Source organism: Arachis ipaensis, chromosome B9, assembly GCF_059453495.1.
Source record: "Arachis ipaensis isolate K30076 ecotype BB chromosome B9, ASM5945349v1, whole genome shotgun sequence".
NCBI lineage: Eukaryota > Viridiplantae > Streptophyta > Magnoliopsida > Fabales > Fabaceae > Arachis > Arachis ipaensis.
The window spans coordinates 79,171,642-79,180,358 of NC_142444.1; positions in this window are offsets into that span (position 1 = coordinate 79,171,642).

Sequence of the window (8,717 nt, forward strand, 5' to 3'; positions counted from 1 at the left end):
CGCGAGGGCAGCCTTGCGGTCGCCAAACTCTCTGTTTTAAATGCAGTTTGCCAAAAATCTTGGTGACGCGGTCGCGTGGTTGACGCGATCGCGTGAATGGCCATACTTTGAAAAACGACGCGGACGCGTGGGGCACGCATTTGCGTGGGAGGGCTTAGGCTTCTAGCATGAGTCCAGCCCCATTCCAGCCCAACATACTGCCATACAGCCATTTACGTCGATTTTACAGGGCCACGCGTTCGCGTGGGTGACGCGTTCGTGCGAATGCGCTTAGATGGATTGACGTGGTCGCATCGGTCACGCGGTCGCGTGACTCGTTTTATGCGACTGGTGCGAGGGCAGCCTTGCGCTCGCACAAGTCTCTGTTCGAAAACTTATTTTGCCAAAATATGGGTGACGCGATCGCGTGGGTCATGCAATCGCGTGAGCGGCCAATATTGGGATATGACACGGACGCGTGGTAAAGGCTGTGCGTCTAGCACTAGTCCAGCACCACTCTAGTATAAGTTTCGGCTATGCACCTTTTCACGTCGATTTTCAGGTCACGCAGCCGCGTAGGTGACGCGGTCGCGTGGGAGGCAAATTTTCCACCTGACGCGGACGCGTGGGGCACGCGGTCGCATGGGGCAATTTGTGCCAACGGCACGCCTCCAGCCACGCTTTCGTGTGACTTTCTGTTTACTTTCTTTTCTTCACAACGCACTGGTGACGCGGACGCGTCAGCGACACTGCCGCGTCGCGTGCGTGTTTTTTTTTTTTTAATAATTCAGTATGCAGAATGCAACACTAATATGAATGTTATGCAAAGCTCCAGGTTCAATACAATAAAATAAAATAAAACTTGAGAACAAATAAAACTAAATAAAAAATTGAAAAAGAAACGATAATACCATGGTGGGTTGTCTCCCACCTCGTACTTTTAGTTAAAGTCCTTAAGTTGGACATTTGGTGAGCTCCCTGTTATGGTGGCTTGTGCTTGAACTCGTCTTGAAACTTCCACCAACGCTTGGACTTCCAATAAGCTCTATCAATACCAAGTAAATTCCTCAAGCTTTGATGGAGTTCTTCACAAGCTTTGAGCTCCCAAAATTGATCCTCAAATATTCCTGGATCCCAAATCTTGTTTCTACACCCGTCTTCAAGTTGATTATCATGATTCCATCCGGGTGGTTCAGCCTTAGAATTCTCACTGAAGTGGCCAAACAACTTCCTAGACCCATTCAGTTGAGCTTTACACCAACCTTTGTGTTTAAACTTTGAGCACATAACCATGTTGAACCTTGCTTGACAACTCCAACCACTAACCATCTTCCTTTTACTCTTAATGCCACAAAGAGCTCTAAGTTGACCATCCATCTCCAGTAGCCCATATTCAAGTGGAATTAGAAAGCTAAGAGATATGAATTTTACCCACTTGAATGTTGTGAAGGATGATGGTAACTTAGGTGGAGAGGTTTCCAGCAACTTTGGAAAAGTGATATCAAGCTCTACTCCCTTGAGTTCTTCCTTTACAACTTCCACCTCTTTGCAAGCTTCTTCTTCTTCTTTAATCTCCATCTCTTGATCAACCTCTTCAAAGTCTTTATCCATGATATGCCTTGGAGGTTGTACACCCTCCTCAACATCAATTTCAAACGTCTTTGAAGGAGGCTCGATAACTTGACTTTCCCATGGAGGTTCTGCATCTCCTAAATCTTCAACCACGTCTTCCTCTGCAACTATTATGGCTTCCTCCACTTATTCCAATACAAATTCATGCTCCTTACTGTCCACCGGAGTTTTTAATGTCTTGGTATGCACCTCGGAATGGCTCTTGACTATAGCAGTTAGGTGGGTGTTGGTTGTCACGGAAGGGTCCACCAAAACTGTTGTTTTGACATGCATTGTGGAATGGTCATGGTCTATGGTATCTTGGAGGGTGTTGTTGCCTAAAGGTTTGATCAAATCCTTGTGGTTCCTTCTATCTCAGATTGTTTTGACCTTGATGCATGTTCCTGCTATAATTTCCATTCCTTACAACAGCATTGGAACTATACTCAAAGTGATGGGGGTGAGAACTCATAATAGCAAATAAAAATTAAAAACGAAAATAAAAACAAATTTAAATTAAAAGGTTATTGAAAATTAAATTTTGAATTTGAAAATTAAATTTTGAATTCGGAATTTTTAAATTTTGAATTTTGAATTTTGAAAAAGTCAACAATATAAGATAAAGTTTTGAAAAAGGTTTAAATTTTGAAAATGTTTGATTTTTAAAATTTAAAATTTAAAATTTAAAATTTGGATTTTGTAACAAGATAAGATAAGATTTGGAAAAAGATATGATTTTTGAAAAATATTTGAATTTTGAAATTTAAAACTAAGATAAGATAAGATAAAAATGTTTTAAAATAAAAATCTGATTTTTTTAAAGAAAAATTCGAAAATACAATTAAAATAAAGAGAAAAGATATTTTTGAATTTAATGAGAAAAGAGAAAAACAATAAAATGACACCAAATTTAAAATTTTTAGATCAAAACGAAGAAAACAACTTGAAGGTCAAGATGAACACGAAGAACAAATTTTTGAAAGCATTCATAAAATAGAATAAAACAATCATAAACTGAAATACCTCGAAATATATTAAATAGAACATTCAAATCTTAACATGGGAAGGTTCATAAGCTAAATTGGAACATTAACAAGTAAGAGAATTGGAATAATTAAAAATAGAAGAGAGATTAATTAAAGGAAAATATTGGACCTGGTATTGAAGCAATAAAATTAAAAGGAAACCTAATCCTAAATCCTAAGAGAGAGGAGAGAACCTCTCTCTCTAAAAACTAGATGTAAATCCTAAAATTGCGTATTATGAGCTTATGATTATGAATGAATGGATTCTCCCACTTCATAGCCTCTAATCTGTGTTTTCTGGGCCGCAAACTGGGTCGAAAACAGCCCAGAAATTGCTGGAGAAGAAATCTGCCACGCTGATTTTTGCCACTGCGACGCATCCGCATAGATCACGTGTTCGCGTCACTTATCATCAGGGCAACTATGACAAATTATATATCAAGTCAAAGCCCCGGATGTTAGCTTTTCAACGCAACTAGAACTGCATCATTTGAACCTCTGTAGCTAAAGTTATAGCCGTTTGAGTGCAAAGAGGTCAGGCTAACAGCTTTGTAGTTCCTTTAACTTCTTGTATTCCTTCCATTTTGCATGCTTCCTTTCCATCCTCTAAGCCATTCCTGCCCTATAAACTCTGAAATCACTTAACACACATATCAAGGCATCTAATGGTAATAAAAGAGGATTAATATTAGCAAATTAAGACCAAAGAAACATATTTTCAGTCATAGCACAAAATCAGGGAGGAAAATATAAAACCATGCAAATAGTATGAATAAGTGGGTAAAGAGTTGATAAAAATCACTCAATTGAGCACAAGATAAACCATAAAATAGTGGTTTATCATTTATCTTGTATTGAATTTAGAGGGTTTTGTCAACCTTTCTCCCATTTATCCAATGAAATAGCATGGAGTTATCGGTTGATAAACCCTAAATATGGGGTTTATCGGTTGATAAACCCCGTTTTTAGGATTTATCATGTATAGAATCTAAGGGTTTTATCAATGATCTTCCACACTTATTCATATAAAACAGAATGATTTTGTGTTCCTTCCACATTCTACCTCTTAGATGGAAATATGCTTCTTTTGCATCAAAATAGATATATTGTAATTCTCTTCTATTACCATTAGATACATTGATCCATTTGTTAAGTGATTTCAGAAGTTACAGGGCAAAAAAATGGCTAAGAGGAGTGGAGGAAGCATGCATGAAGGAAAGGAGCATGGAACAAATTAAAGAATTGGAGTTTGGACATGCACGCGCACGCGCACCGTACGCGTACGTGTGGATGCGCTCATCTAGAGCCAGCGCAGTGGAGCCGAGCGAGGAGCCGACACGCTTATATGGCTGGGCCATATTCCTTATGACGCTCGCGCGCACCTTACGCTTGCGCGCAGATTGCAAAAGACATCAGGAACGTATACGCGTGCAGTATGCGTACGCGTCGACGAGCGCACATGATTTTTTAAAAGGAACACGTGCCCAGCGATTTCAAGGGGTTCCTAGGCCCTTTTTTGGAGCAGATTTTGGAGGGAAAAGCTTAAGAAGACCAAGGATTAGGAGTGTTAGGGAGTTAGTCATAATTCTAGATATTTTTGGAGAGTTAGTTACATTTTGTTTTTAGAGAGAGAAACTCCAACCTCTCTCTAGGATTTTCACTTCTTCCATTGTAATTCTCCTTTGATTTCTTGGTGAGATCCATTGCTAATTAAGTTTTGCTTTGGTACAAGTTGTAGATTTACTCTTCTTCTACTCTTACTTGATGCTCTTTTGATTCAATTTCTTAGATCTATATTTGGTTGACTTTGTTACTTTGAATTTGGATTAATGAATTGAGGTTTCATTCAATTATTTGATTGTTGATGATTGTTTGGATTAGATAGCTTTAATTCAATTCTCTTTTCTCAATTACATCATGTTTTCTATGATTGCCTACCAATTGTTTGTGATAATGACAACCTTAGCTATGGAGTAGATATCTCTTACTTGGCTTAGAGGTTGAGTTATTGGAGACACTTGAATAGTGGATATCAATTGTAGATTATGAATTGAGAATTGCTAATTGACTTGGAGTGCACCAAAGCTAGACTTCCCTAGGGTAAGACTAGGACTTGTGACTCAAGTTAGTTACTCTCACTTGACTTTCCTCCATTGTTAGGGGGTTAACTAAGTGAAGCAATAACCAATCCTTATCATAATTGAAGGAAACTATAATGATGGAACTTCCAATGCTTACCCCTAGCCAAGGCTTTTACCTCAATTAATTGTTCTTTGCTTTACTAGCTTGAATTATTGCACCAACTCTCAAAACTATAAAAGCTTTTCTAATCAATGATGCATATTCTAAGTCAATTCCTAGGGAGAACGACCCGGGATCAATACTCTCGGTCATAGATTTTAGATTTGTTTGATGCGGTATTCGTCTGTTGGTTAGACTATACTCACGATCGGATTCATTGCTAGTTTCTAACCGGCATAAGAATATTTCCGTTCATCAAAATGGCATCGTTGCCGGGGAATTGCTTATGTGTGTCATTGTATTGGTTAGTGTGAATATGTTAGTATGTGAATATTTGCATTTCTCTCTTGATTGATTGTTTGTTTGATTATTACATAGGACTAGATTTTGCTTAGATACCAATTGATGTCATGAGCTTCTTTTCTCCTTCATCGTATGACACGTTCACTACCAAATCCGAGCTTAGCACCATTTGATTCGGAAGTTGAAAGAACTTTGCTTCATGTTAGGCAAGCTCGGAGGCGGTTAGCTTTTGAGGAAGGTGAAAAGGTTCCTACCAATTCACCAACCACATCATCGCCATCCAACGGAGGCACTAATTACTCTTCCGTTGATACTACTAATAGTTCTTCTTTAGATCTAGGTTTTGACAACATGGCCGCTCTAAGGTGAGTAACTCTCAAGGAAGCGGGTGCACCGAATTTTGTTCTCCAACCTCTACATGTGCTTCATCCCAACTTGAATGCAAACTTTGAACTCAAGACCGCTCTCATCAATCTCCTACCAAAGTTTCATGGACTTCCCGCACAAGATCCAATTAGACACCTCAAGGACTTTCATGGTGTATGCTCAACTACTAGGCGGGAAGGATCTGATGTAGTGGCTATATGGTTGTTTGCCTTCCCTTTCTCTCTTGAGGAAAGAGCCAAGGAGTGGTTCTATACCTTACCTAGTGATGTTGTGTCCGATTGGGACTTGTCACTACAAGAAAAACACCCATTCAGCCACACTTTTTTTATGCTACATTTGAAAAGCGTAGTCAATTTATAGAATGGGCTACGCTTTTCTCCGTGTTCTCCTTTTATAAGAGAATAGAAAATACAATTGTAGCATCATTTAAAAAGTGTAGCCTTAGATACAATAAAAATCACTTATAAAGCGTAGCCTTATGTTAATATCTATGGGTACACTTTTCATATCAAAGGAAGCACTTTTAAAGAGTAACATATTTGTTATATTTTGAGTGCACTTTAAAAGCGTAGCCTAATGTATATAGGCCAAATGCACCCAAACACTTAGTAATTTTTCTTTTCCTTATCACCAAATCACACTCACCTTTGAATACCCTCACTTTCGCCATCTAATCAGAAAAAAGTTTCACCCCTCACCTTTGCAAATCACCTTCGAATTAATTGTTCAAAACCCTAACCCTAACACACCCACACACTCACACTCATTCTCACCATCACTCACCACCCCCACCACGCCCCCTTTCACACACACACACACCCAGATCCGAGAGAAAGAGTGAACCAGAGGGAGGAGAGGAGGAGACGGAGATGAGAGAGCGCGATCGATAGAATAGAGAGTGAGAGGGGGTCACCGCCGCAACGTCGCTGCAGCCGTCGCCATTGCCGTCGTTGTCTTTGTGCTCACATCGTCGATTAGGTATGTATTAATTTCCATTTGGTTCTGAAATTTGAGGGGTTCCAATTTTTGAAAGCGGTTTCCGGTCGGTAATCACAAACACAGCTACTATGCTCTTATTTATTTCTTGTATTTCAATTACAATGTTGAAATTTGAGAGTAAACCAAGTTGATGCATGAGCCAGATACGCCATTGTTGTGGTAATTTCAGAGATAATAGTGTGTTGAGTTCTTTTTCAGAAGGGAGCTCGAAGAGTTAGGTGTGACACTTCCAAAGGATGCATTCGAACTGATTTTTGTTTTCCTCCAAGAGTGGTAAGTAGTGTCTGCTCTCTGCTGCATCACTTTAGTTTTGTCTCCATATTGATTCTATTTTTATTTTTTTAAGTTGATATATAATTAATTAGTTAATTAGTCCTTTATAGAAGACATGCATAACTTCCACCAAAGCTTCCAGAAATTTGATTCCCTGCCCACTACTACTACCATAGTACTAACTGTCAAGCATTTTTTGTGTTTTTGTTAATTTCTTTTTCTCCAATCCGTAAGATTTGATCATTGAATAGTATACTAACTTCTATTGTATTCACATAGGAATTGAAACTTGATCTCTTATTTTCTGTAATTATGCTTGGCTAAGTGCTTCAGTATAATTTTACTTTGGTGCATGCTCTGTGTAGTTATTTAGGGATATTGGCTTAGCATTTTATTGAGAATTATTATATGCATTTTCTGTAATTTGCATTTGAGTTCATTATGAATGCTGACCAATGAATTTTATTGACAATTATTATGTGAAATTGCTTTACATTACACTTTTATGATTTTGACTGAAAATTCTTATTTGTTTTGTATTAGAATCTTGGCAAATAGACATTCTACACATAGGAAGCTGCAATACATATCAAAGTTAGAGAGAAGTGTAACTTCATTTCAGGTTAGTTATTTATTGTGGCACATAATTTAGCAATAACTTGCACCAATTTGTAATTTAGATATTACTTGCCCTGTTTCTTTTTTTTCCACACCTTCCTCACACACGCCCTTCCCCTAACTTGACTATTATACCCTAATCTCAATTCATAATTTAGTAATACTATAATCATCATGACTTAATATCATAGGCCCAAATGGAATGCCAAACTTCGATGCCTTCTTAATAATACTAGTAATAGAAAACTTATTTTAAGAAGAGTAAGTAATTAATTGTAAATTAAAAAAATAATAATTATTTAAAAGTTTCAAAATATTAGCATCTGTGTGTTCTATTTCATTGAGTATAAAAATTAACTCTCCCTACCTTGTTCATAATATGATATGTCCTCTCCATGCAAAACACGAGATCCTTTTCAATACTGACATCCATTTTTGCATTCAGTATCTTTCTTCCTCTCATAAAGTCTTATATAATTATAAAATAAAAATAAAAATAAATAAAATATTGCAAAAAATGCCCCCTTTTGCTTAGTTAGAGTTCCCCCAAGCAATCCCCCAGATTGGTTAATGACTAATGAGTAATCACACTACCATTACCAATTACCAAATGTCACATTGGACAGCACCAACAGGCAAATCATTGCATATTACACAATTTAATCTCCTTAATAATTGATTGGATATAAACTGCAACTTGAATATTTCTTGTGAATCTGCTTGTTCTCCCAATCATTTATAGCATTTTATCTAGCTTATGCTTTTTTTATCTTTGAATTCTAAATATGGATTTGTGAAACACTACTATGCATTGGTGAAACTTGCACACAGTACAGAAAGAATTAATGATATCAGTCATTGATAGTTTTGAGTTTGATTTTTAATTTTTATAATTGCGAATGTCATTATAAATATTTTTCTAATTATTTTTTTTATATAATTATGCAGGATAATATTGAGGATGATAATGAAGATTAAGCTGATTATTATTGTGGTTTATTGGCTAACATAGAGTAGTGTTAGGAATGGATACATGTATGGTTGACTAATGACTTTTATTAGAAGATACTTATGTAGGATATAATATTTTAGTTTTTCATAGAGTATTAGTAGTAAATTCTAAGTGTATCATGATTATTTTGGTATGACTATGCTTACTTTAGTATGAGATATATGAATATTCAAAATTAACTTCATTCTAGTATTTTTGGATCGTTATTATAAATATATTTTGGTTACGGATAATTTTTATTATTTAAAGAAATTATTTAGTATAATTAT